Below are 27,862 nucleotides of genomic sequence, written 5' to 3' on the forward strand. Positions count from 1 at the left end.
TACAGTAATCAGTGCTATACATATGCACTGTTACTGTAAAAATACACTGGCAGTGAAGGGGTTAACTTTTTTTGAAAGGGAGGGGCTATGTGTGTCCCTAGGGGCGTGCTTTCTACTGTGATTGGCTGTGGCTTCAGATGTATGAACAGTGATCAACGGTTCTACATAGTAGAACCGTATGATCATCCTTCATACACAGGGGAGAATGACAGGCAGCTTGTTTACACAAGCTGCCTGACTTTCTCCCTCTCCCCCGATGATCACAGAGTGACCGGTGGACATTGGGTCCGCCGGTCACACGCGCGGGGGGGTCCGTGACCGCACGGGAGCAGGAGCGCGCCTCCGGCGACGCCCGCTCGCTCCCTAGACCCTCACAGGCTAGCGACGTAGACCTACGTCGCTTTGCCTGTGAGGGGCTGACTGCCGACGTAGATCTACGTTAGGCAGTCGGCAAGTGGTTAAACTAACAACACCCAAAGAATGAAATGTTGCCATGTTTTTATTGAACACACCATGTAAACATTCACAGTGCAGGTGGAAAAAGTATGTGAACCTTTGGATTTAATAACTGGTTGAACCTCCTTTGGCAGCAATAACTTCAACCAAACGTTTCCTGTAGTTGCAGATCAGACGTGCACAACGGTCAGGAGTAATTCTTGACCATTCCTCTTTACAGAACTGTTTCAGTTCAGCAATATTCTTGGGATGTCTGGTGTGAATCGTTTTCTTGAGGTCATGCCACAGCATCTCAATCGGGTTGAGGTCAGGACTCTGACTGGTCCACTTCAGAAGGCGTATTTTCTTCTGTTTAAGCCATTCTGTTATTGATTTACTTCTATGCTTTGGGTCATTGTCCTATTGCAACACCCATCTTCTGTTGAGCTTCAGCTGGTAGACAGGTGGCCTTAAGTTCTCCGGCAAAATGTATTGATAAACTTGGGATGGCACTTAATGAGTGCCTGTATCAGGTCCATTATTCATAAAAGTGGTTCTAAAGTCAAAATTATTTTAACTTAACTTAACTCCTTACTAACTGCCCCCCCCCCCCATTCTTAAAAACTTGCCTGACTCCTCTCACCAATGCATCACTGTCCAGCATGCTAAAGGGGCACTCTGAGGAAGAAGGATCGGGGACCAGCATAGAAGTGGTAAGAGACTGCTCTGTATAGTATTGTTGCACAGAGAAGGTAAGTAGAACATATTTTTTATTTTAAAGGCAAAATAATTACATTTAAAGGAAGAGTATGTCCGAATCTACTTTGTTCTGCACTATTGTGACCCATTTTCAGTCCGCTGTTGGCTGATGACACCCAGCCAGTCCAGGCTATGGATCAATCCCAACTTTACAGTCAGGATCCACCCAAATGCCTGGGAGACTAAACCAGCCCCTCCCGCCCCCTGTACAGCCTGGTACTTCAGTGAGCGCTTGAGGGGCAGAGCAGAGAGCTGGTGAATGACAGTTATGGCTGTCTGCTCAGAGTGGAGGGGAGAACTGAGCAAGCAGTGTTTGATCACTTAGTTCTTGGTCTAGAAGCGGTCGGGGACAGATGCAGCATCAAACTGATACTGCATCCACCTAGGCAGGCCTGGTGCTAAACTATTTTGTGCCCTAGAAAAGACCAGCTACTTGGACCTCACAAAAAAAGGCTGCAAAAAAGGCTGCATAAAGCCTGTGCAGGGATGCTTTCTCACCCTCTTTCCAATGTTAGCTCCATGTGGAGACTGACTGGGGAGCTCAGAGGAAGTTATGTTGCAAGCAGCACAGCTTGCACTGCACTTCATTGGCTGGATACCTCTTCTTCATGGATTGGCTGAAAATTTCAGGAGACTACTTCATCTCCATCTAACATCATCCAATCCTGCAGCAGTATGTGGAATGTCTGCACAGTGTATAGGGAACAGGGCAGCTATCAGAAATGTTGTAGTCCCTTACAAAGCTTTACGCCGGGCCTCCTTTCATCAGGGTCCCTAAAATGACATCAGTGTCTCCAAAACCCCCTGACATCATGGTCCCTAGAGCCCATTCCCTTGCAACAGAGTCCCCGAAGTTAGAAGGGAAGAGTAGAGTGAGGTAAGGAGAGAAGTTTAAGAGAATAGTTGGGGTAGTGGAAGGGGAGTTTTCTGAAGACCAAGCTTACATCAGGATCTGTTCCTTCTCTTTGCAGCAGTTAGCTACAGGACTGTGGAAGCTGGAAGGCTGGGTACTGGGACCCAATCGGTTTGGAGGAGGAACTTTCTCCTCCTCTTTCTCTCAATACTGGGGCCTAAGGGAGGGGCAAGCATGTGATTGGTTGCTTGGACATGAGCGGTCTTAACAACCAAACCCTAGCGCTGAGAACAAGGGGGGCTGCGGTGGATGCTGTCAGCCGGCATACATTTAGGGACAACTCTGATTGCTGCACAGCCTTTGCTGTTGCTGAGCAGCATGGCTGTAGCAGCAGGGAAGCTGACTGGGTATTTGGGCAGGATTTGGGGGAGGGGGTTGTACCCAGCAACAACTGTCTGTGGCTGCACCTTAGGCAGCTGCCTAGTTTGCCTAGTGGTAGCGCCGGCCCTGCACCTAGGTGAGTATAATTTCTGTTTTCCTAACCCCATACCAAGCCTTACACCACTGAAATATTACTGCTGTAGGGGTATGGGGTGAAGTGGGGCAGAGGATTTCAGATTTCAACTTTCGGACAGCCAGCATCAGTACAAGGGAACATTTGCATTAAAATTAAGTACTGTCCCCTGTGCTGTTTCTTTTTTTTTTTTTTGAGCAAATTGAAGACTCCAATAGTCACATACATTTCATTAAATTTGTATTTTAAATTGTTTTTATTTTTATTAATATTATTATCTCTACTCCTACTGATACTATGCTTTATGTTGTATGTTTTTTTTCTTATTTTTCCTTTTTTTTCAGAATATACATTTTTGTTTCTCTTTAAGAAAAATATACAGATCTGCCTGAATTTTTATTTCCACTTTTTAACCTTGATACCATATTAAAGTCATTTTAGAGTTTGCAGCTTTCTTTTTTCAGATGTTGTGTTTCAGAGAAGATAAAAATAAAATCCATTTAGACTTTCCTGGCTTTTTACACCATGTTATGTTTAAATATATTTGGCTGGAAAATGATCCCATATATTGGTATTTTATCACCCAAACATGAATATACGTTTAAAAGTTAGTAATCATTACTATTGCAGTTTATGCAAATTTTACTTGCAGGCAGTGTTTTTCACATGGATGCAGATCTGGCAAGACTCAATATAAGAAAATGGTAAAATTTAAATTTTAGTAATACTATTATTTTAAATAATCACTACTGTACTTCATTTATGACTCTGCAAAATATGATTAAGCTAAGCAGCAATTTAATTTTAGGTTTAGAAACAGTGGTGAAGGGCAGGAAACTATCAGGTTTTCAGTTTTAGCACTACCTCAGAAGGAGCTGCTGTGTTTTAACTGGTTCTTTTCCAAGATTAGTGCAGAGGCAGCTAGGCACTTAGCAACAGTTCGCTCACGGGCTCAGTAATTAATGTCCAGAATGTCATTTTAGTTTTTTTTTTTTTTTATTGCTGAAAAACTTGGATGGGGGTATACGGAGATATGGGATACTCCAGATTTACTGAATAATTTCAGGAGGACACTTCATTTTGCTAAGCCTCTCGGAATGGTCTCTATGCCGGAGCAAATGCAGATGACATTACTGAGTCCCATTTTAGAAGCTATCCCAGAGAGAACTACCACTGGCTCGTCAACCCAAAGAAAACAGCACACAATCACTAAAGAGTTGGGCGAACAGTTTGGGCCGAGCAAAAGTTCAGCCCGAAAATTGCCTGTTCGGCGAACACCCGAATTTGCTGGGCGCTCAGCGGGATGTTCACCTCCCGAGCGCCCCACAATGCACTGCATGCTGCACAGTGCATTCTAAGCCTGGATTGGGCAGAGCTTTGCCCAATCAGGGTTCATTAAATAGCTGGTTGTTAAGGAGCAGGGCCGGAAAGCAAGCCGCTGTGTCCTTAACAACGGACGAGTCATTAGCTTTCAATGGGCTTCCCTGCTGACAGCTGAACAAAAAAAAACAAAGCATTGCCAGCAATTGAAAACATTGAAAAAAACCAGCACTCCCACCCCTACTGAACTATACCAGGCTACATGCCCTCCTTTGTGCCCATAATGATGGGGACAAGGGCCTCTTCCTGACAATTCTGGGCGGTGGTTGTGGGGGTATGAGGGCAGGGGGGTTATCAAAATCTGGAAGCATTCTAACAATGGGGCCCCCAGATCCCAGGGTTACATTGTGCCTCTACTCGTTCACCAAAAAAAGTGTCAAAATAAAGAAAAAAAGTAGACAACCTTAAAAAAACAATGGGAAATGTAAGCACTCACCCCCCCCCCCGCATTTTGCCTGGTATGGTTCAGAAGATGGGGCCTCTCGATCACCCCCTCCCTTCCTGGCCTGCCAGGCTGCGTGCTCGGATAAGGGTCTGGTATGTTATTTTTTTTTTATTGGGGGGGATGACTATGACTCCATGCTGTTTTTTTTTTATTTTGGCATGGGGTTCCCCCTAAAATTCATACCAGACCACAAGGGTCTGGTATGTGATTTGACTCTTTTTTTTCTGTAGAAATTTCATTTTTTGCTGCAGCATATTCTATACATGTTACAGTTGCGCCACTTTACAGGCAGACAAAGGGGAACCCCAGGCACTATATTTAAATTAATTTTTCAATTTTATTGTTTCACCTTAAGCATCATTAAAATCACTGCACTTTCCAAAACAATTGTTTTTAAAAAATAAAATAAATGTTTGCATTAATACATGTCCCCTAGAGCAATACCCGGACCCTCATACCCTTTTTATTGCCAATTACTTGCATATAAATCTTCAAAACGATTTCTAATGTTCAGCTCCCATAAATTTCAATGGAATTAACAGTTCAAGGCAGAACTTTTCCCTTGTTCTGGAGTTCTGCTGCAAACCGAACAGAGGGGTGTTCGGCCCACCTCAAAGTGGCAGGGATGCTTTTGACATTATATACCTAATACAGCCACATGGCCATACTTGGTCAGTGGGGCTCTGGCAACTGCTCCTTCACTGCTGATTCCAGCTCTATGTTGCATTCATGGGTAGTTTCTGTGTAGGCACTGATTGGCTACCCTAACAGCTAGTCAGTCCCCTTGCCTACCACATAACCTGCCCTCAGCTACAGCTAAGGGGTGGGATAATCAGATTAGCAGTGAGGCATTGATTAGATTAGCAGTCCGGCATTGTCTGGTTGCATGCTGAGGAACCCTACTTTTAAGGGTAGGTGATTGTCAAATAGGAGCAGCAAGGAAGACTGGTTTATTTAACTTTATTTAATTATTTTTTAGCACCCTCTTAGTTTAGAGTAGGCTGCTAGGCAAATTTGGTTAGCTTCTCCATTATCAGTGGAGCAGGGTTTGATTACATTGGGATGTACAGTGTCTCACAGGCTGCTATTCTGCTACTTCCCTCTGTCTTATGGAGATTTCTAGAAGTATAGTGAGAGGCAGAGCAGAATAGGTAGTTTGAAAATTTATGAGACTCTGGCTAATCCCTGGAGTAGTTTGTCTGGTAGGTGGCTGGGGGGCCTATAAATATTTTGAAGCCTAACAGCAGGGTGCAGAATTTCAGAGTCAAGCCTTCTGGAGGGGACCCCTGTTCTAGGGTCTCTATTACTGGTGTGCAGAGAGAGAGAGACAGAAAAGTCTGAGGATTCCTTTGGCTAGGCTTAGCTGGGGGGCCTATCAAAGAGAGCCTGGATCGGAGTCTGAATAGAGCCAGGAGAGCAGGTGTGAGGAAAGTCCACTTTTCTGAGACTGAATAAGTACTCGATCCCCATGATTAAGCTCCAAGGGGCGCTTTTGAATGCATTGGGGGCATGGCCTGCTGGGAGCCAAGGCTGAGACTGCCATTCATTCCAATACCAGTGGGTCTGCTTTATTGTGCGGCTTCATGGGTTCCATCCTTAGCTCCTTCCCTAGCCTGCACTCACAGTGGTGGACACATGATCGCTTTCTCTTGTAGCCTGAGCGGCACACGATTTCCATTACCGGGTCACAGTAAGTACTTGATCCTGCTACACAGTGGAGAAGTGATTGTGAGGTGTTTTACCTTACAACCCAATGCAGTACAGCTGAGAGTTGTGCAAGACAGCCAGGAGTGTGCTATACTGCCTACGTGGGCCCAGTGCAGCCAGGAGCTATGCAAGACAGCCAGGAGTTGTGCAAGTACAGCCAAAAGACAGCACAATGCAGGTTGTGCAATACAGTCAGCATTTTGTATAGAGCAGCCAGAAGCCTAGCAACCCTCAAGTTTTACAGCACTATGGTTCGGAGTATCAAATGCTCCCTGTCTCTATCCATGTTCCTGTTCAACAAAAACCCTAAAAAGAAACCCCTAGACCATGGGTGTCCAACCTTTTGGCTTCTCTGGGCCACATTGAATGTAAAGAAATTTTCTCGGGCCGCATATAAAATATATACTATAGTTAAGGTATATATGTAAAAAAATGCTGCTGCGCCCTTCCCACACCACCGCGGCCCCCGCACTAATTTAACACAACTAGAGGATGATCAAATTAAATTGAATCAGTATACAGAGGTTTACTTCTTCTAAATGATAATAAAGGAACACTCTAACCACCATGACCACCTCAGTGATTTCAAGTGGTCATGGTGGTAGGAGTCAGAAACACTGCACATGCTCCCCCCCCCCCTCTTAGGCAGCCTCTGCCTACCGTTAGTTGGAAGCTGCTGTGGCCGTTCCCCCGACCTGACTTCCTTCCCCCCCAGCAAAAAATTGTCAGGGGGCAGTGGGCCACATTGCCTGAGGTTCCGGGCCGCAGGTTGGATATGCCTGCCCTAGACTGATTCTTAACCCAGTTAAAGAATACTGAAAAGGCCATGCTGTCAGTGGGGGAAATTGGCCCAATTGCCAGCAGCTCCTGAAGGGGTAGCACTACACTGATTTATAGTAATAAGGCACATTTGTCGTTTTCTTTTTTTTTTTCTTTATTTTGAGATCATACATTCCCGTAACACAGAATTGCTTTTGAAATAAAACTCCAAGGGCTGTCATTGGCACTGGGACTGCCAAGTGTTGGAATGACAATTTCACTGACTTCATATTCCCACTATATTAATTAGGTCATATGCAACATTAGTGGTGGAGAACGCTCAAAAACAAACAACCGTTATGAGAGTTTTAACACTCAAAAATGATTGTGGTTTTAGCACAAAGCAGCCTAATCTCCATCAGCTATGATGGTTAAATATCTGCATTTTACTGATTTTATCTGAGACTTTATTGTCAGTAGGAATGTCATGGTCCAGAAGAGGAGAAATGCCATGGTTATTAACTACACAACATTGCTGAAGATTTTATACCACTGCTGGGTTTGACTGCTGGATTTCTAATACTCTGTTGTCACGAGAAAGATAAAATCCACTTAAGGAACACTCAGACAGTCTGTAGAAAAAGTGCAAAAGACTTTTGCAGCATTCATATATTGTACTTCAAGTGCAAAACTTTTTTTTTTTGTTTCTTCTTATGCTTTAACTACGTTTCTACTATGATTACTTTTCCATCTTTGTAATGATTTTAATATTATTCATCTACTAGGGCTCTTGCACACAGGTGCCAAAAACACCACATTTTTAGGCATTCTGATTTTTTTTTTTATTTACCGATCTAAATGCAGCCCACTGCCTTGTGTAAATATCAGAAAATTAGCATGGCTTTTGGATCAGTAAACAATACTAAAATCTGCATTATTGCTCAGTATTTTACCTGTGTATGTGCAAATATGCTCATATACCGTCAAATACGCACACCATATACGATAGAAAAAAAAAAAACACACCTTCCCTATAATATTTATCATTTTGGGAGCTAAAAGAATTTAAACCACTTCCCGCAAAGACTTGCAGAAGTGGTTGTACCGGGATGGTGCCTGAAGCTGCAGGCATCACCCCAATACGTTTTTTTAGAGCTGGCGGTCGGCTTTCAGGAGATAACAGCCGATACTCAGCAGCCACTCGGCCGTTATCACAGCGAGCAGGAGGGGAGGGCGAACCCCTCCTCCCGCCACCTTTCACAGCTCTGCCCGGGTCTCCTGCCTCCGAACAGTTAGCCGGCACTTCCGCCGGCTGGTTGGAGTACCGAACAAAGCCGGATTCCATCTCCGGTCTCTGATGTAGTAACCTGGAAGCAATGTCACAACATCACTTCCGGTTTACTCGGCTGGTAACAGCGCCGATTTTAAAAAACTGTCAGTATTCAAAAATGCAGATTTCAGCATTTTGAATACTTTGAAGTGCAGTGGAGGGGTCTGGGGTCTTTTAGACCCCCGATCCCTCCATAAAGAGTATCTGACACTGCCTATTACTGTCACATAGGATGTTTACATTTCTTGTAAATAAGTAATCAGTAAAAAAAAAAAAGTAATCAGATTTTTTTTTTTAAAGGTGTTAAAAAAAAAAAAATAGGAGCAACAATCCTAGAAAAATACTTCCTCTGTAACTCTAAACTGGTTAACATTTTTTAAAGCGCCTTTTGAGATTTTTAAGTATTGTAGTTTGTCACCAGTTTGTCACCATTCCAAGAGTGTGCAATTTTAAAGACATCATCTTTCACAATATACAAAAAAAATGGGCTAATTTTACAGTGTAGTTTTTTTTTAAATGCAGTGAAATTTATTTTTTCCAAAAAAATTGCATTTAAAGGCCGCTGAGCAAATACCGCGTGACAAAAAATATTGGAACAACTACCATTTCATTCTCCAGAGTCTTTGCTAAAATATAAGTTCTAAGTAATTTTCTATCAAAAAATACTGATTTTACAAAATGCCCAGCATTCGAATTGCATGCTACTTCTGTACCATGCAATCCAATGCAGGCAAATGCACTAGTTATCAACCTGGATTTGGGGTGTCTCTACTGTAAGTTATTTGTATATTGTATATTTGTATATCTCCAATTTTTTTTGTATATTGTGAAAGATGATGTCACGCAGAGTAAATAAATACCTAACATGTTAAATGGTAAAATTGCGCAAGCTCGTGGAATGGCGACAAATTACGGTACTTAAAAATCTTCACAGGCGACGCTTTAAAAAATTTGAATGGTTACCAGTTTAGAGTTACAGAGAAGGTCTTTTCAAGAATTATTGCTCTTGCTCTGCCGATTGCGGCAATACCACGCATTTGTGATTTAAACACAAATTTAATTTGCGGGCGCGACTTATGTATGCGTTTTCTTTGGTGCGCAAGCTCACAGGGACGGGGGGATCTAACTTTTTTTTTTCATATTTATTTTATTTTATATTTTATTTTTAACACTGTTTTTAAAATAAAAATATAAAATCTGATCACTTTTATTATGAATGTAAACATTCCTTGTGACAGTAATAGGCAGTGACAGCTACTATTTATGGAGGGACCCCAAACCTCTCCACTGCACTTTAAAGTATTTAAAACGCAGAAATCGGCATTTTGAATACTGACACTTTTTTTAAATTGGCACCATTGGCAGCTGAGTATACCAGAAGTGACGTTGTGACGTCGCTTCTGGGTTACATTATCGGAGACCCAATCTAAGCTGAATCCGACTTTGTTTGGGACTCCAACTAGCCAGTGGGACAGAAATCCCAGGCAGGGCCACGGAGGGCCGCGCGGGGGGTACATCCTCCTAGGGATTTTTTGGGGGGTTTTTTTGTTGTTTTTTTTTGAGAATTTGGATAGAGTAAGAGATATAGTGGAATACTTCCTAATTAAACTATTCACATTGTGGACTCTAACTTCCTTTTCTAGTGAAACATTGACTGAAGTCCTGCAAAGACAGATAAAGACTTCTTCACAGCAGAACAGAGCAATGTCTTTTATTTAGGAAGTGGACAGTTCTGGCCAAAGCTCTAAGAACACTAGCTAGCGTTATCTTTGTATGGGCCCTCAGCAGACTTAGAGCACAAGAGGGTATAACTGTCTAAAGATTCCTAGAGTGTCTGCACTCACAAGGCTCCTGCAGCACCACTGGCAGCCTTCTCTCTTCGTGATACCAGACCAAATGCACTGTAGACTCTCCCTCTGTCAGCTATAGTAGGACCAGGGTTGCCACACAGATCTTAGGGCCTCAGGTCTCCCACCTGAGGCCAAATGGCAACATTTTAGGCCCTCAGGTTGACCTCAGGCAATGCCTCTCCCCCAGCCTGGTGCAATCCTCTTCTAGGAGTGACCAGCAGTCCAAGTGCCACTCGAACATAAATACAGGCACCCAGCCGGCCTAGGCGCACCTCCCCTTACAATTGGCCAGGGCTGTATGCATATTCATGCTGCTCATCTGCCTAGTCTCCACTTATTGCCCAGAACCTTCCTGGGTTGCTAAGTACAGGGACATTTAGACAGAATACGCAACACCAGAGCACACTTAGCAGCCTACACTATCCAATGACAGCTCTATTGTAAGCAGACAGCACATACATTTACCAAGTTGTCTCCCTTTTAAGCAGAGAAACCAAAAACTATAAGACACTAAGGCTCCATGTACACGGGACGTTAGAAAAAACGTGCTGCAAAGCAAGTTCTGACGCCGAGAAAAATCAGCTGTTAAACGTGCTTTCAGTAGCTTTTTCCATTTGCGTTATTGCACGTTTGGCCACGTTGCTCTTAGCAGCGTTTTTTCTGCCTCCATTCAAAATCAATGGTTCCCTATGGGAGCCTATTGATTTGAATGGAAGTCGCAATGCAAGTCGGATCAGGATGATCCGACTTGCGGCGCGACTTGCGCTGTGAGAATCTTAAGGGGGAACTCCACGCCAAAAATGGGAAAAAAATGGCGTGGGGCTATCCTCAAATTCCATACCGGACCCGAAGGGCCTGGTTTGGAAATTGGGGGGGACCCCCATGCCGTTTTTTTCCCATTTTTGGCATGGAGTTCCCCCTTAAGATTCTCACAGCGCAAGTCGTACCGCAAGTCGGATCATCCTGATCCGACTTGCGGTGCGACTTCCATTCAAATCAATAGGCTCCCATAGGGAACCGTTGATTTTGAATGAAAGAAAAAAAACGTATAACGTGGCTGAACGTATGTTCATCACGTTCAGTCACGTTTGGTCGTGTTCGGCCACGTTTCTGCGTTTCAAACGCCAGGAAACACACGTTCAAACGCAAATAATTGCGTTCCAAAAAACGTCCCTGAACTCAACTGCCTGCAAATGACTGTAAACGACACTGTGTACATGGGCAGATAAGATAAAATGTAGATGGGTTCAGGGGCTTCTAAAAAAAAACGCCCAACTGCTCCTAAACGGCCATTTCCAATGTCCCGTGTACATGGAGCCTAATCCTACCACCTGCCTTGGAGGGTCCTACACCTAAAAAAGGAAAACTAATACAGCCATCACGTCTAATGATTAGTAAGCTGTAATATACTACATGTTTAGTTTTGGGTTCAATACAGCTTTAAAGTAGTTGTAAAGGCTGAAGGTTTTTAACCTTCATGTATTCTGTGCATGAAGGTAAAAAACCTTTTGGTGCAGCTCCCCCTCAACCCCCTCACCTTCCCACCTCAAATTCACCTGAGCCCGATCCCGATTCAGCAATGTGTATGAGAGCCGCTGCTTGCTCAGGGGGCACTCAGCTGGGGGCCCAAGAAAAGGAGGATCAGGGCTGCACTGTGCAAAACCAGAGTAGGTAACTATGACATGTTTGCTATTTAGTTTTTTTTAACACTGAACCCTTAGTATCACTTCAAGATTTACTGGTACTTTTATTGAGGAAGCAGTAGTTTTATCCTAAAGGGTTAAAGGAAGATACAAGAATGAGCATCTTGCTCTCCATTGCATTATCTTCTTTCATGAGGTCCAATTCAAGACATCTGGAGGAGTTCACAGCATATTTTCCATTTAATGAAAGCCCAGAGATTGATTTTGTTCCCTGCTATTTGAAAACAAAATGACGGGCGATGAATGGTGCAGTTGATATTGCTTTCCAGCGCTGTGTATGGCATGTTTGATATTTCCAGGCACATTAGCATATAGAAAAGATGTATGTGAAAGGTCTTCACCTGGAGCATTATAAAATTTACTGTATCAGTGTCAATATAAGTAAGAGCCTTCTACTGATCTGATCTGACCGCCCTGGTGGCAGGCAGGAGATTTGACATTGCAGCTTTCTAGATCTCCATCAAGCCCACAGTGCCCATAGGTGACTGATAACAACCTTAATATTCAACAATATGATGTTACAGTGGATTTAAACCCAAATTGAACTCTATCTGAATAACATTTGGTTTGATAAAACATTGTGTATAATGAACAATCACCATTTTTATATAAATAAAATACAGTTTTAGTATTAAATTGTTTTTGTTGTATCTTAGCTCTTCTAATCTCCTGCAGCCTCTTTTAGTCTACATGTTCTATGGCCATAGCTTCTTGGTATTTCTCAAAGCAGGTTTCCTGATGGCGACAACAGTGGACCATTCCTGTGTAATGTGTGCTAAAGAGGACACTTGTAGCTCTCATTAGAAGCCTGTGTAACAGGAAGACAACAAAGCAGCACCATTGATTGTAGAAAGAGTGTTGTCACAATATGATGTGAGGTATGAGGAGTCAGAGAAAAAACCTTCATGGCAGGATCACCAGGTATTTCTTAACTTTTTGTAACCTGTAGGTTTGTTTTCTCTACTTTTGGCAGTCCCTGACCAGGGCGGCATTACAGCCTAGAGAGGAAGTCAGAGGAAAATTATTTTCTCTGTGATTTCCTGGTTCCTAGAGGCAGCACTCTGATTGGCTTTGCTGAACTTTTGGTGGCCATCTAAAAGTTTTTTTAAGTCCCTGTTTCAAGGTTTTGGTGTGCATTTGCGAGTGGGTAGTGTAGAGACAGGTTATTCGTCCATCAGGAACTGTATTAATGGCAGGGAAAGTTCTAGATAAGGAGGGAAAGTGTAGGGTTTGCAACTTCTCTGAACATCTTCCCATTTGGGCACGAGACGGCCAGTCCGAATTCTGCCCCTCCTAACAAGCACTGTCAGTTCGGCTGAAACTTGCTTAAGCGAACTGTTGGAATTTATAAATGCTCCTAGTTGGGCCTTCCTTTGTTGTGAGCTGTTTTTTCTTTACTTCAATACAAGCTCTTTGCATGGTACTCAGACTGTATGTGTTATTACTACCTCACCATGCTGCACCTCACCTACAAGTCAGTGAGAGTTCACCCTTTAATAGTTTGTCTGGGCCACAAACATCATGAAATGGCTCCACAGGATTGCAAGCCCTGGCACCCCTAGTAAGAGCTAAATTAAATTGTGGCTCTCCTTTTGTCTGCTTCAGGTTCCTAAGCGGATCAGCTATGTTCTCATTACTCTTGGATTGGCCAGGGAGTTATGGAGGGAAATCCTGCACCCAACTGGTACTCTCATCCACCTTTAACCCCTAAGGTCCGTTCTATAGCAGGTACTGCTACAGGGTGGCAGGTTCCGACTCTTCCGGGCAGGATTACACAAAATGGAAGGTGATCGGCGGGTGCATGGTACCAGATGTCATTAGGCAGAGAGGCAGAATGGTGATCTGCCTATATAAACAAGGCAAATGGCCTTACTGATAGGAGGGAAGGAATGGAGTTTGTGTCCCTGCAAAGCAGGGAAAAAAATCCATCTACTCCCCTAGTAAAATACCTAACACCATATTGTAAAACACTAGCTAGACATCAACATTGTCAGTCTTTTTTTGTTTATAGTGCAAAAAAAACAAAAAAAAAAAACACAGAGGTGATTAAATACCACCAAAAGAAAACACAATTCATGGTAAAAAAGGGCATACATTTTATTTGGCTACAACGTTGCATGAACGTGGATTTGCCAGTTAAAGTAACGCAGTGCCATATTGCAAAAAAATTGCATTTTACGTCATTACGCTCATACGGTGAGGTATGCGGTTCACCGCTGCCTCGTTCTGACCAAGTCCTTCCAATTGGTTCCTTTCTAGGGTCATCCCCCGACTGCTGGCAGCTTTGAGGACGGGTATACCTGGATCCGAAAGGGCGGCAAGTGATGATAACAGACTTCTGCCTTCATGTATGTTTTGATGTGTGCCATTAAAATACGTTACATTTGCCTTACTGAGTGGCACCTTTTTTTCTTCTCTGCCTGTTTTTTGGGACTTTTCTTCGGCCCTCAAAGAGCTGCCCTTAGTAATAGCACCGTATCCATGCAATTGTGACCAGTCTGGCTGCACTTCACCTATCGAGATGGCCCAAAGTGAAGACTTATCTCCAAGCAGGAGAGCCCATCATTTCCTCTTTTCTGCAAAAAAATGGAGTGGTCATGATGGGGGATAAATCTTCTGGAGGTCGAGTGGTTTAATATCTTCTACTGAGGTGACTTTAAGCAGTTAGATCTTTAATCAAGACCAGCTGTCTCGCCCTCCCATCCCTTAGTCATGGCTATCCTTTAATGGGGGTATTGTCGTCCATTATTGTGGATGAACAGCGTGATTCAGGACTAGAGTTGAGCGGACACCTGGATGTCCGTGTTCGGCGGGTTCGGCCGAACTTGAAAAAAAAGTCCGGGTCCGTGTCCCGGACTTTTTCCGAACTTTACCCGGACACCGAACCCCATTGAAGTCAATGGGGACCCGAACTTTCAGGCACTAAAATGGCTCTTAAACACCAATGGAAAGGGCTACAGTGCTGCAAATGGCAGAAAAATGTAGTTAAGAGCATGGCAAGTGCTCTTAAAAAAAAATTCCCCTTTAAATTAATTTTTTAATAGCAGATTAGAACAGCAATCTGTAGTGAAATATAGCTGAACGCTGCTAACAACAGACTGATAAAAATAGATTTTTTTTCTCCCTCCTCCTCCTCCTCCTCAGTGGGCTCAAGTGAGGGCAAAAAGATTGTTCACTGCACCACCCCCCACACAGCAAAATCGATGTAGACTGTCCCTGCCTAATCTCCAGCCTGTCCCTAATATGCTCAATAAGATCGTTCACTGCACCACCCCCACACAGCAAAATCGATGTAGAACACTGACCCTGTCTATTCTCCAGCCTCGCCCTAAAATGCTCTAATAACTTTCACTGCCTGCACTCCAACCTGTCCCTGCATTCTTTTCGGACACAATTTTTCACAGAATCACTGTCTGTCCCTAATCAGCAGCCAGCACGTATGATGTGTGCTCTGTCACTAAACTACAGCAGAATGACGCAGCGCGCTGGGGCTCTCGAACTTATAAAGACATGGTCACATGCTTCAGGTGGCCAATCACAGCTACTAATACATTAGTAGGCATGGCTGTGATGGCGCACACCAGTTAAACGCTTGTTGATTGGCTGTTGAAAGCCCGCCATTAAAAGCGCACCATTACATACAAAACAGGAAATAAAATGACCGAACACGGATTTTAAACCCGAACATACAGTAAAGTTTTCGGGTCCGTGTTTGGGTAACAAAAATCCAATTATTCGGTACGAACACGAATAATACAGTCCGTGTTCGCTCAACACTATTCAGGACTTTAATGGACTATGAGGTTCTGCTCGAGTCTTGGTAACTAAGCTTTGGTGTTTGTCATGTATTTCAAATATTCCTATTTTGTTTATGGTTATATGAAAAAAAAAATTGAAAGGAAGTTTATAAAAAAAATATATATATATATTCTTGTGCTTTTAACCTCAATAAAGTCTGTGGATTAAGATTGCCTTCTGTTTCTAATTTCATTTTATTAACCTTTTTATATCAGGAGGTTTTATTATTTGATTAAAGGGGTGCTCATGGGCTTCCGTAATCATATGTAATGCCTTAGGCATCACATGGGCTTTCCATTCCATGTCACAGTAATCACATGATCGGGAGTCCACCCTATTGCTTCTCAATCATAAACAGTGACTGGTAAGTTGTCGAAGACCGCACAACCACTGTGCTGGAAATGCACAGTGAAAGCACTTTAGAACAAACAAGGGATACCAGCTGTTTGCAGGAATGTGGCAGCTTGATGTTAAGGCTCATCACTGAGCTGCCACATATATGCATATAGTTGGCGTTAGGGACTGATAAAAGCTGAGGATTTAAACATAATGAAAATTACTTTTGCAATGGCATTAACATTTTTTTCCAATGATTTTTATAAATGATTGTAAACAAGGAACAAAAGAGGACAATTGTACAGTTGAGCTGATGATTGTAACGGCAATAGATGAGATCTTATTTTCCACATATGAAAACAGGTGTTCCTCAACACCCGAAATAACTAAGTAATAATCAAGTCCAAGAAGCAACTAACAGAAGGATAAGAGAAGGAGAAGAATCAGGTGAGGGAATAATTGAGAAATAAAGGAAAGTTGGAGGCTGAAGGTGCACCACAACCCAACACGTCAGACCTCATCCTAATTTCCAGAAAGATAATGTATTTATGGATCCATGTTTTTTTTTTTTTTTAATCTATTTTGTCATTTAGAACTGCTATTACCTTCTCATTTACTATAATCCATGACAATTTTGCTTTAACCAAATCAAAGGTGATGGAGGGCGATTTTCAAAATCGAACTACCGTATAAAGTAGCTATCCTGGCTGCTAAGAAAATGAATGAGATCAGCTTTTTAATATGTCTTGGTGCCTCCTTGGGAGGTTAATTTAGAAGGGCTTGCCAAGGTGACTCTAAACCAAAATCTTCTAACTTTTGGACACGTCCACCAAATATGGTATGCAGTTCTTTCTTGTCTGCACCCTCTAAAACTGTTGGTAGAGGCCCCTGAGACATATGAGGCAACTTCTTGTGGATACCATATACCAATGTAATAATACTTTGTAATTCACCTCTTTAGAGGTATTTATAAAGGACTTTGAGGCTAAGGCCGGTCATAGACAGAATCAGCCGAGATTCAAACCATGTATGGGCAAGCTAAATGTAGCAAGTTGATCGATTGATGAACTTGGGTACATCCAGCCTGCCGAATGTTACATGCGATTACCGTTAGTGGCTGGTATAGCCACTAGCACTAATCACTGTCTTCTCCTGCCGGAGACAGCTTCCTCCTGCCCCCCCCCACCCACTGGGAGAATACAATGTCTTGGCGGGAGGGATTTCCTTGTCAACACTGTATGTGCTGATGAAGGAATCAAGCAAACTGTTTTTTGTTTTTTTATTGGTTGAGCCAGATGGACTTGTGTCTTTTTTCAACCTCACTATGTAACTATGTAACTATTTCCTGCAAGTCTCCGTGTATCGCCTGCATAAGATAGCTAATGTATGCCATTCAGCAAGATCCAGATCCTCAGTCAGGTCCTTATTCCCATTTACAAATATACCGTATACTATAACATTTTCAAGCTTATATGAGATTTTAATGATTGAGTCATCCTAATCAAACCCATGCCAATTTTACTTTCATCATACTTTTGGCAAAAATGACTTAAAATGATTGTAAAGTCTAATTTTTTTTTTTTTTTTTTAAATAACAAACATGTTATACTTAACTCCTCTGTGCAGTTGGTTTGGCACAGGGCATCCAAGATCCTCCTCTTCTCGGGTCCCTCGTTGCTTCTCCTTGCCCCTCCCTCCTGTCGAGTGCCCCCACAGCAAACAGCTTGCTATGGGGGCACCCGAGCCGAGTTGAAGCTACGTGTGTTCATTCAAACACGGAGCTGCAATTTGGCCCCACCCAATCTCTCTCCTGATTGGCTTACTGACTTTGATTGACAGCCATGGGTACCAATACAGCCGTAGCTGTTTAGTAGCCAATCAGGAGGGAGAGTCCCGGACAGCCGAGGGACTCATGGAGATCGCTGGATAGAAATGGGGTTCAGGTAAGTAATAGAGGGACCTGGGTTAGCTGCTACACACAGAAGGCATTTTATCTTAATGCATAGAATGCATTAAGTTAAAAAAAACCTTCTGACTTTACAACTCCTTTAATACCTTCAATAAATCTTCTTAATTCTTAACTAGGGTTGAGCGGACACCTAGATGTCCGTGTTCGACGGGTTCGGCCGAACTTTAAAAAAAAGTCCGGGTCCGTGTCCCGGACTTTTACCGAACTTTTCCCGGACACCGAACCCCATTGAAGTCAATGGGGACCCGAACTTTAAGGCACTAAAATGGCTCTAAAACACCAAAGGAAAGGGCTAGAGTGCTGCAAATGGCAGCAAAACGTAATTAAGAGCATGGCAAGTGCTCTGCAAACAAATGTGGATAGGGAAATAACTTAAAACAACAAAAAAAAACAGAAAAATAAAACAATGTTCTTCTTCATCTCTGAAGGACGAGGCCCATATGGAGTAGGAGGGAGGTTGAGGTGGTGGTGGATGTGGCGGTGACATAGGCGTGCGCACAGGGTGTGCTGGGTGTGCCTGGGCACACCCTAATCACCTAGGGCACATAGCATTGCCAGTGAGGAGATGGGAAAGATCTCCCTGGGACCTGCTCTGCTCTATTTCTCCTTGCCTACAGGTACATGGCCCCGATACATTACTCTCCCTGCTGGCAAACACATGCATGTGTATTTCAACTTTGGGGTGCACACCTTAATGCAATAGGCTGCGCACACCTATGGGCGGTGTAGGTGGAAGCGGCGGTGGAGGAGGACCAGGGCCGGATTAACAGCATCATGGGCTTGGTGCTGAGGATTTTGAAGGGCCTTAGGGCCGTGCCTTGCCATGCACCCAGAGGAGGAAGGGTGCAGCCATGCATGCCTAATTCAACATGGGATGCTGTCTCTGAAGCCCATAAACACATCCATGCATCGCCAACTGTCCCTCCTTGTCCGGCCTTCACGCTGTGTGGGGAGGTTCTGAGGGTGCTGCCTGGGGAAGCGAGCATAGAAGCCAGACTTCTGTGTTTACAAGTGACAGAAGAGCGGTAACAGTGAATATGGCCAACCCGGGGCCTATATAAAAGGTAGGGGCCTGGAGCTGCAGCTCCAATAGCCCCTACATTAATCTGGCCCTGAGGAGGAGGACGAGGTAGCCAACACTGCTTCTTTTCACAAATTTTAAATGAGGGTACACCCCAAAAGAGTGAGAAAGAGCAAAAATGGAACAATGGGTGGGTAAGGTCGGTATCCATTGCTATTCTGCATAAGGTACGGAAAAGTCCCGTGGGATCCATGCCTGGTTCATTTTAATGAACGTGAGCTTGTCCACATTGTCTCTGGACAGGCGGCTGCGCTTGTCTGTTATAACGCCCCCAGCCGTGCTAAATACCCGTTCAGATAATACACTGGCTGCAGGGCACGCCAGCACCTCCAAGGCGTAAAGGGCAAGCTCAGGCCATGTGCCCAATTTGGAGACCCAGAAGTTGAAGGGGGCAGACCCGTCATTCACTACATGTAGGCGTGTGCACACATACTGCTCCACCATGTTGGTAAAATGCTGCCTCCTGCTAAGACGTTCCATCTGAGCTGCTGGTGCTGCTGTTTGTTGTGGCGTGCTGACAAAGCTTTTCCACATTTCGGCCATGCTAACCCTGCCTTCTGAGGTGCTGGCGGTGCCCTGGTTGCGTTGGCGACCTCCTCCTCCTCCTCCTCTGCCTTGTGCTTCCACTGTGGCCCCGCTGTCAGATGGGAATGCCAGCAGCATGGCGTCTACCAGCGTGCGCTTGTACTCGCGCATCTTGCGATCGCGCTCCAGTGAGTGAATTAAGGACGGTACGTTGTCCTTGTAACGGGGATCCAGCAGCGTGGCCACCCAGTAATCAGCACAAGTTAGAATGTGGGCAACTCGGCGGTCGTTGTGGAGACACTGCAGCATGTAATCGCTCATGTGTGCCAGGCTGCCCAGAGGCAACGAAAGGCTGTCCTCTGTGGGAGGTGTATGGTCCGTGTCCTCTGTATCCCCCCAGCCACGCACCAGTGATGGCCATGAGCTGGCCTGGGTGCCACCCTGCTGTGAACATGGTTCCATCTCCTCCTCCAGCTCCTCCTCCTCCTCATCCTCCTCATCCTCCAGAACTGTGCCCCTGCTGGACAATTGCGTCCCTGGCGTTTGCGTGTGCAGGAACCCACCCTCGGAGCCCCTTGCGAATGACTGCCCTGAAAGCCTTGGAAATGTTACCTCTTCATCCTCCTCCTCCTCCTCATCCTGTGCCACATCCTCTTCCATCATCGCCCGAATTGTTTTTTCAAGGAGGCATAGAAGTGGGATAGTTAAGCTGAGAACGGCGTCATTGCCACTGGCCATGTTGGTGGAGTACTCAAAACAGCGCAACAAGGCACACAGGTCTCGCATGGAGGCCCAGTTATTGGTGGTGAAGTGGTGCTGTTCCGCAGAGCGACTCACGCGTGCGTGCTGCAGCTGAAACTCCACTATGGCCTGCTGCTGCTCGCACAGTCTTTCCAGCATGTGCAAGGTGGAGTTCCACCTTGTGGGCACGTCACATATGAGGCGGTGAGCGGGAAGGCCGAAGTTACGCTGCAGCGCTGCCAGGCGAGCAGCAGCAGGGTGAGAACGCCGAAAGTGCGCACAAACGGCCCGCACTTTCTGCAGCAGCTCTGACATATCGGGGTAGTTTTTAAGGAACCTCTGCACCACCAAATTCAGCACATGCGCCAGGCAAGGGATGTGCGTCAAACCGGCTAGGCCCAGAGCTGCTATGAGATTTCGCCCGTTATCGCACACCACCAGGCCGGGCTTGAGGCTCGCTGGCAGCAACCACTCATTTGTCTGCTGTTCCATGCTCCTCCACAACTCCTGCGCGGTGTGTGGTTTGTCCCCCAAACAGGCAAGTTGTAAAACTGCCTGCTGTCGTTTACCCCTGGCCGTGCTGAAGTTGGTGGTGAAGGTGTTACGCTGTCCGGATGAGGAGGCGGTAGAGGATGAGGAAGCGGAGTAGGAGGAGTTAGGAACAGGAGGCAAACTGAAGCGCCCTGCAATCCTCGGTGGTGGAAGGACATGCGCCAAATTGCTATCCGCCTCAGGCCCATCCGCCACTGCATTTACCCAGTGTGCCGTTAGGGAGATATAACGCCCCTGACCGTGCTTACTGGTCCACGTATCCGTAGTTAGGTGGACCTTGGCACAGATGGCGTTGCGCAGTGCACACCTGATTTTTTCCCCCACTTGGTTGTGCAGGGAAGGGATGGCTTGCCTGGAAAAGTAGTGGCGGCTGGGCACGACGTACTGTGGGACAGCCACCGACATAAGGTTTTTAAAACTGTGCGTCTCCACCAGACGGAATGACAGCATTTCAAAGGCCAATAATTTTGAAATGCTGGCATTCAGGGCCAGGGATCGCGGGTGGGTAGGGGGGTACTTCCTCTTCCTCTCAAGTGTTTGGGAGATGGAAAGCTGAACGCTTCCACGGGACATTGTGGAGATGGTTGTTGGTGACCCAGGTGGTGGTGTTGCTGACAGATCGTCTGTTTGCGGGGTGGCAGGTGCCGGTATCACTACAGATGTGGCTGGAGCGGCCGAGACTGCAGCAGAAGAGGAAGCAGGATGAGCCAGAGACGTTTCTTGGTTTTGAAGGTGTGTACTCCACTGCAGCTCGTGCTTTGCACTTAGATGCCTGATCATGCAGGTTGTGCTCAGGTTGAGAAGGTTCATGCCTCGCTTCAAGCTCTGATTGCACAGGGTGCAAACCACTCGTGTCCTGTCATCAGCACATTTTCTAAAGAACTTCCACGCTAGAGAACTCCTTTGAGCTGACTTTGGTGCGCTCGTTCCCTTGCTGCGTTGGGCAGTAGCGGGCGTAGTGTCTAGGGCACGGCCGCTCCGCTTCTGCACCCTGCTCCCTCTTCTGCTGTGCTGGTGGCTCTGTGCGACCACCGCCTCTTCCTCCAAACTACTCAGTTCACCTGCATGACGTTCATTCCATGTGGGGTCGAGGACCTCATCGTCCTCCACATCATCTTCCACCCAGTCTTCACCCCTGCCCTCCTTGTCGGTCTCCACAATGCTGAACGCCGCAGCAGTTGGCACCTGCGTTTCGTCATCATCGGAGACGTGCTGCGATGATCCTTGCATGTACTCATCTTGAGAAATAAGTGGTTGGGCATCGCTGCACTCAATCTCTTCCACTTCTGGGGCAGGGCTAGGTGGATGGCCCTGGGAAACCCTGCTGACAGAGTCCTCAAAAAGAATAAGAGACTGCTGTATGGCTTGGGGCTCAGACTGCTGGCCTGATTTGCAAGGGGGTGAGGTGAAAGACGGTTGGACATTGGCTGCAGGTGCCAACTCTGACCTTTCTGCAGTAGACTGGGTGGGAGACAATGTGAAGGAACTGGAGGCACTGTCAGCAGCAAACCAATCTACTATCGCCTCAACTTGTTCTGGCCTCATCACTTCTAGGGGCGTTTGATGCCCTACCAAATACTGATGCAGGTTCTGTCGCCTACTCACACTTGAGGAAGGTGTTTCACTTGTGCGTGTAGCTGGCACAGATCGACCATGTCCTCTCCTTGCAACAGGAGCTCTACCAGCAGCACCACGACCCAGGCCACGGCCCTTATTTGACGGTCTCCTCATATTTCTGTAATTTAAGATCTTGCCCTAGAAAGGTTTTTATTGAATAGCGGAATAGAAAATATGATCCAAAAAAAGTGTATGTATATCACACGTACACAACCACACTAGGCCCCAATTACTATTGTTTGTACCCCTAAAAGGCTAGATGAGGAGTAGGGGGGGTATGGAACAGGCAGCACCCTCAAACCTTCAGAAGTATGAGATGAACCCCAACAACTTGGAAAGGTGGATCTCTCTCACACGTACCGACACAGACTATCCCGCAATTCAATTGATCCTCAAAGGTTTTTATTGAATAGCGGAATAGGAAATATGATCAAAAAAAGTGTATGTATCTCGCACGTACACAACCACACTAGGCCCCAATTACTATTGTTTGTACCCCTAAAAGGCTAGATGAGGAGTAGGGGGGGTATGGAACAGGCAGCACCCTCAAACCTTCAGAAGTATGAGATGAACCCCAACAACTTGGAAAGGTGGATCTCTCTCACACGTACCAACACAGACTATCCCCCAATTTAACTGATCCCCAAAGGTTTTTGATTAAATAGCGGAATAGAAAATATGATCCCAAAAAAGTGTATGTATATCACACGTACACAACCACACTAGGCCCCAATTACTATTGTTTGTACCCCTAAAAGGCTAGGAGTAGGGGGAGTATGGAACAGGCAGCACCCTCAAACCTTCAGAAGTATGAGATGAACCTCAACAACTTGGAAAGGTGGATCTCTCTCACACGTACCAACACAGACTATCCCCCAATTTAACTGATCCCCAAAGGTTTTTGATTAAATAGCGGAATAGAAAATATGATCCCAAAAAAGTGTATGTATATCACACGTACACAACCACACTAGGCCCCAATTACTATTGTTTGTACCCCTAAAAGGCTAGGAGTAGGGGGAGTATGGAACAGGCAGCACCCTCAAACCTTCAGAAGTATGAGATGAACCCCAACAACTTGGAAAGGTGGATCTCTCTCACACGTACCAACACAGACTATCCCCCAATTTAACTGATCCCCAAAGGTTTTTGATTAAATAGCGGAATAGAAAATATGATCCCAAAAAAGTGTATGTATATCACACGTACACAACCACACTAGGCCCCAATTACTATTGTTTGTACCCCTAAAAGGCTAGGAGTAGGGGGAGTATGGAACAGGCAGCACCCTCAAACCTTCAGAAGTATGAGATGAACCCCAACAACTTGGAAAGGTGGATCTCTCTCACACGTACCAACACAGACTATCCCCCAATTTAACTGATCCCCAAAGGTTTTTGATTAAATAGCGGAATAGAAAATATGATCCCAAAAAAGTGTATGTATATCACACGTACACAACCACACTAGGCCCCAATTACTATTGTTTGTACCCCTAAAAGGCTAGGAGTAGGGGGAGTATGGAACAGGCAGCACCCTCAAACCTTCAGAAGTATGAGATGAACCCCAACAACTTGGAAAGGTGGATCTCTCTCACACGTACCAACACAGACTATCCCCCAATTTAACTGATCCCCAAAGGTTTTTGATTAAATAGCGGAATAGAAAATATGATCCCAAAAAAGTGTATGTATATCACACGTACACAACCACACTAGGCCCCAATTACTATTGTTTGTACCCCTAAAAGGCTAGGAGTAGGGGGAGTATGGAACAGGCAGCACCCTCAAACCTTCAGAAGTATGAGATGAACCCCAACAACTTGGAAAGGTGGATCTCTCTCACACGTACCAACACAGACTATCCCCCAATTTAACTGATCCCCAAAGGTTTTTGATTAAATAGCGGAATAGAAAATATGATCCCAAAAAAGTGTATGTATATCACACGTACACAACCACACTAGGCCCCAATTACTATTGTTTGTACCCCTAAAAGGCTAGGAGTAGGGGGAGTATGGAACAGGCAGCACCCTCAAACCTTCAGAAGTATGAGATGAACCTCAACAACTTGGAAAGGTGGATCTCTCTCACACGTACCAACACAGACTATCCCCCAATTTAACTGATCCCCAAAGGTTTTTGATTAAATAGCGGAATAGAAAATATGATCCCAAAAAAGTGTATGTATATCACACGTACACAACCACACTAGGCCCCAATTACTATTGTTTGTACCCCTAAAAGGCTAGGAGTAGGGGGAGTATGGAACAGGCAGCACCCTCAAACCTTCAGAAGTATGAGATGAACCCCAACAACTTGGAAAGGTGGATCTCTCTCACACGTACCAACACAGACTATCCCCCAATTTAACTGATCCCCAAAGGTTTTTGATTAAATAGCGGAATAGAAAATATGATCCCAAAAAAGTGTATGTATATCACACGTACACAACCACACTAGGCCCCAATTACTATTGTTTGTACCCCTAAAAGGCTAGGAGTAGGGGGAGTATGGAACAGGCAGCACCCTCAAACCTTCAGAAGTATGAGATGAACCTCAACAACTTGGAAAGGTGGATCTCTCTCACACGTACCAACACAGACTATCCCCCAATTTAACTGATCCCCAAAGGTTTTTGATTAAATAGCGGAATAGAAAATATGATCCCAAAAAAGTGTATGTATATCACACGTACACAACCACACTAGGCCCCAATTACTATTGTTTGTACCCCTAAAAGGCTAGGAGTAGGGGGAGTATGGAACAGGCAGCACCCTCAAACCTTCAGAAGTATGAGATGAACCTCAACAACTTGGAAAGGTGGATCTCTCTCACACGTACCAACACAGACTATCCCCCAATTTAACTGATCCCCAAAGGTTTTTGATTAAATAGCGGAATAGAAAATATGATCCCAAAAAAGTGTATGTATATCACACGTACACAACCACACTAGGCCCCAATTACTATTGTTTGTACCCCTAAAAGGCTAGGAGTAGGGGGAGTATGGAACAGGCAGCACCCTCAAACCTTCAGAAGTATGAGATGAACCCCAACAACTTGGAAAGGTGGATCTCTCTCACACGTACCAACACAGACTATCCCCCAATTTAACTGATCCCCAAAGGTTTTTGATTAAATAGCGGAATAGAAAATATGATCCCAAAAAAGTGTATGTATATCACACGTACACAACCACACTAGGCCCCAATTACTATTGTTTGTACCCCTAAAAGGCTAGGAGTAGGGGGAGTATGGAACAGGCAGCACCCTCAAACCTTCAGAAGTATGAGATGAACCCCAACAACTTGGAAAGGTGGATCTCTCTCACACGTACCAACACAGACTATCCCCCAATTTAACTGATCCCCAAAGGTTTTTGATTAAATAGCGGAATAGAAAATATGATCCCAAAAAAGTGTATGTATATCACACGTACACAACCACACTAGGCCCCAATTACTATTGTTTGTACCCCTAAAAGGCTAGGAGTAGGGGGAGTATGGAACAGGCAGCACCCTCAAACCTTCAGAAGTATGAGATGAACCCCAACAACTTGGAAAGGTGGATCTCTCTCACACGTACCAACACAGACTATCCCCCAATTTAACTGATCCCCAAAGGTTTTTGATTAAATAGCGGAATAGAAAATATGATCCCAAAAAAGTGTATGTATATCACACGTACACAACCACACTAGGCCCCAATTACTATTGTTTGTACCCCTAAAAGGCTAGATGAGGAGTAGGGGGAGTATGGAACAGGCAGCACCCTCAAACCTTCAGTATGAGATTGTGTTCACTGTACCCCACAAAGATTGAGTTCACTGCACCCCACAATGATTGTGTTCACTGCACCCCACAAAGATTGTGTTCACTGCACCTCACAAAGATTGTGTTCACTGTACCCCCCAAAGATTGTGTTCACTGCACCCCACAAAGATTCTGTTCACTGTACCCCACAAAGATTGTGTTCACTGCACCCCAAAAAGATTGTGTTCACTGCACCCCAAAAAGGATGTTGTTCACTGCACCCCAAAAAGGATGTTGTTCACTCCACCCCAAAAAGATTGTGTTCACTGCACCCCACAAAGATTGTGTTCACTGCACCCCAAAAAGATTGTGTTCACTGCACCCCAAAAATGATTTTGTTCACTGCACCCCAAAAAGGATTTTGTTCACTGCACCCCAAAAAGGATGTTGTTCACTCCACCCCAAAAAGATTGTGTTCACTGCACCCCAAAAAGATTGTGTTCACTGCACCCCACAAAGGATTTTGTTCACTGCACCCCAAAAAGATTGTGTTCACTGCACCCCAAAAAGGATGTTGTTCACTGCACCCCAAAAAGGATTTTGTTCACTGCACCCCAAAAAGATTGTGTTCACTGCACCCCACAAAGGATTTTGTTCACTGCACCCCACAAAGATTGTGTTCACTGCACACCAAAAAGGATTGTGTTCACTGCACCCCAAAAAGATTTTGTTCACTGCACCCCAAAAAGATTGTGTTCACTGCAGCCCAAAAAGATTGTGTTCACTGCAGCCCAAAAAGATTGTGTTCACTGCAGCCCAAAAAGATTGTGTTCACTGCAGCCCAAAAAGATTGTGTTCACTGCAGCTCACACACAGAAAAATGGATGTGGATCACTGACACCTGCCTATCTCCAATCCCACACCACACAGCAATATCGATTGTAGTTTGTAGAACACAGTTTCCCTAAAATTCAGCAGACTCTGTCCCTAACAGGATTGAGAAGAGATCGTAGATCAGGATTGAGTGCAGACCCCACCCCCCACACAGCAATATCGATTGTAGTTTGTAGAAGACACTGACCCTATATAATTCAGCAGACTCTATCCCTAAAATGCCTACAACTCGCCCTGCCTAAACACTCCGACCTGTCCCTCAATTCTATCCGGACACAAATGGTTTTTTCCTGCCTATCTTTCCCTAATCAGCAGCCAGCACGTTGATGTGTGCTCTGTCCCTGAATCTAAGCAGCATAATGACGCCGCTGCGGCTGCCTCGAACTTATAAAGACTTGGTCACATGCTTCAGACGGCCAATCACAGCTACTGAGACATTTGCAGGCATGGCTGGGATGGCTTAAGGCACACCAGTTAAACGATTGTTGATTGGCTGTTGAAAGCCCGCCATGAAAAGAGCGCCAAAGCATGCAAAACCCGGAAATAAAACGACCGAACACGGATTTTTACCCGAACATACAGTAAAGTGTCCGTGTCCGTGTTCGGGTACAAAAAATCCAATTATTCGGTACGAACACGAATAATACAGTCCGTGTTCGCTCAACACTATTCTTAACGGCATAGCACTAGTTAATATCGACTTCAAGAAAGATTATGAATTTTAATACAGAGATTACAATATACTCAACTCAATATATTAAATTTATTCTGGATGTCCAGCCACGTAAAGCTTACAATCTAATTTGTCAAGCCTGAAGCAACAAAACAAATAAGTTGACAAAGTTTGCGAGTAATTTTAC

Source organism: Pelophylax lessonae, assembly GCF_965119305.1.
Source record: "Pelophylax lessonae genome assembly, chromosome: 10".
Classification (NCBI taxonomy): domain Eukaryota; kingdom Metazoa; phylum Chordata; class Amphibia; order Anura; family Ranidae; genus Pelophylax; species Pelophylax lessonae.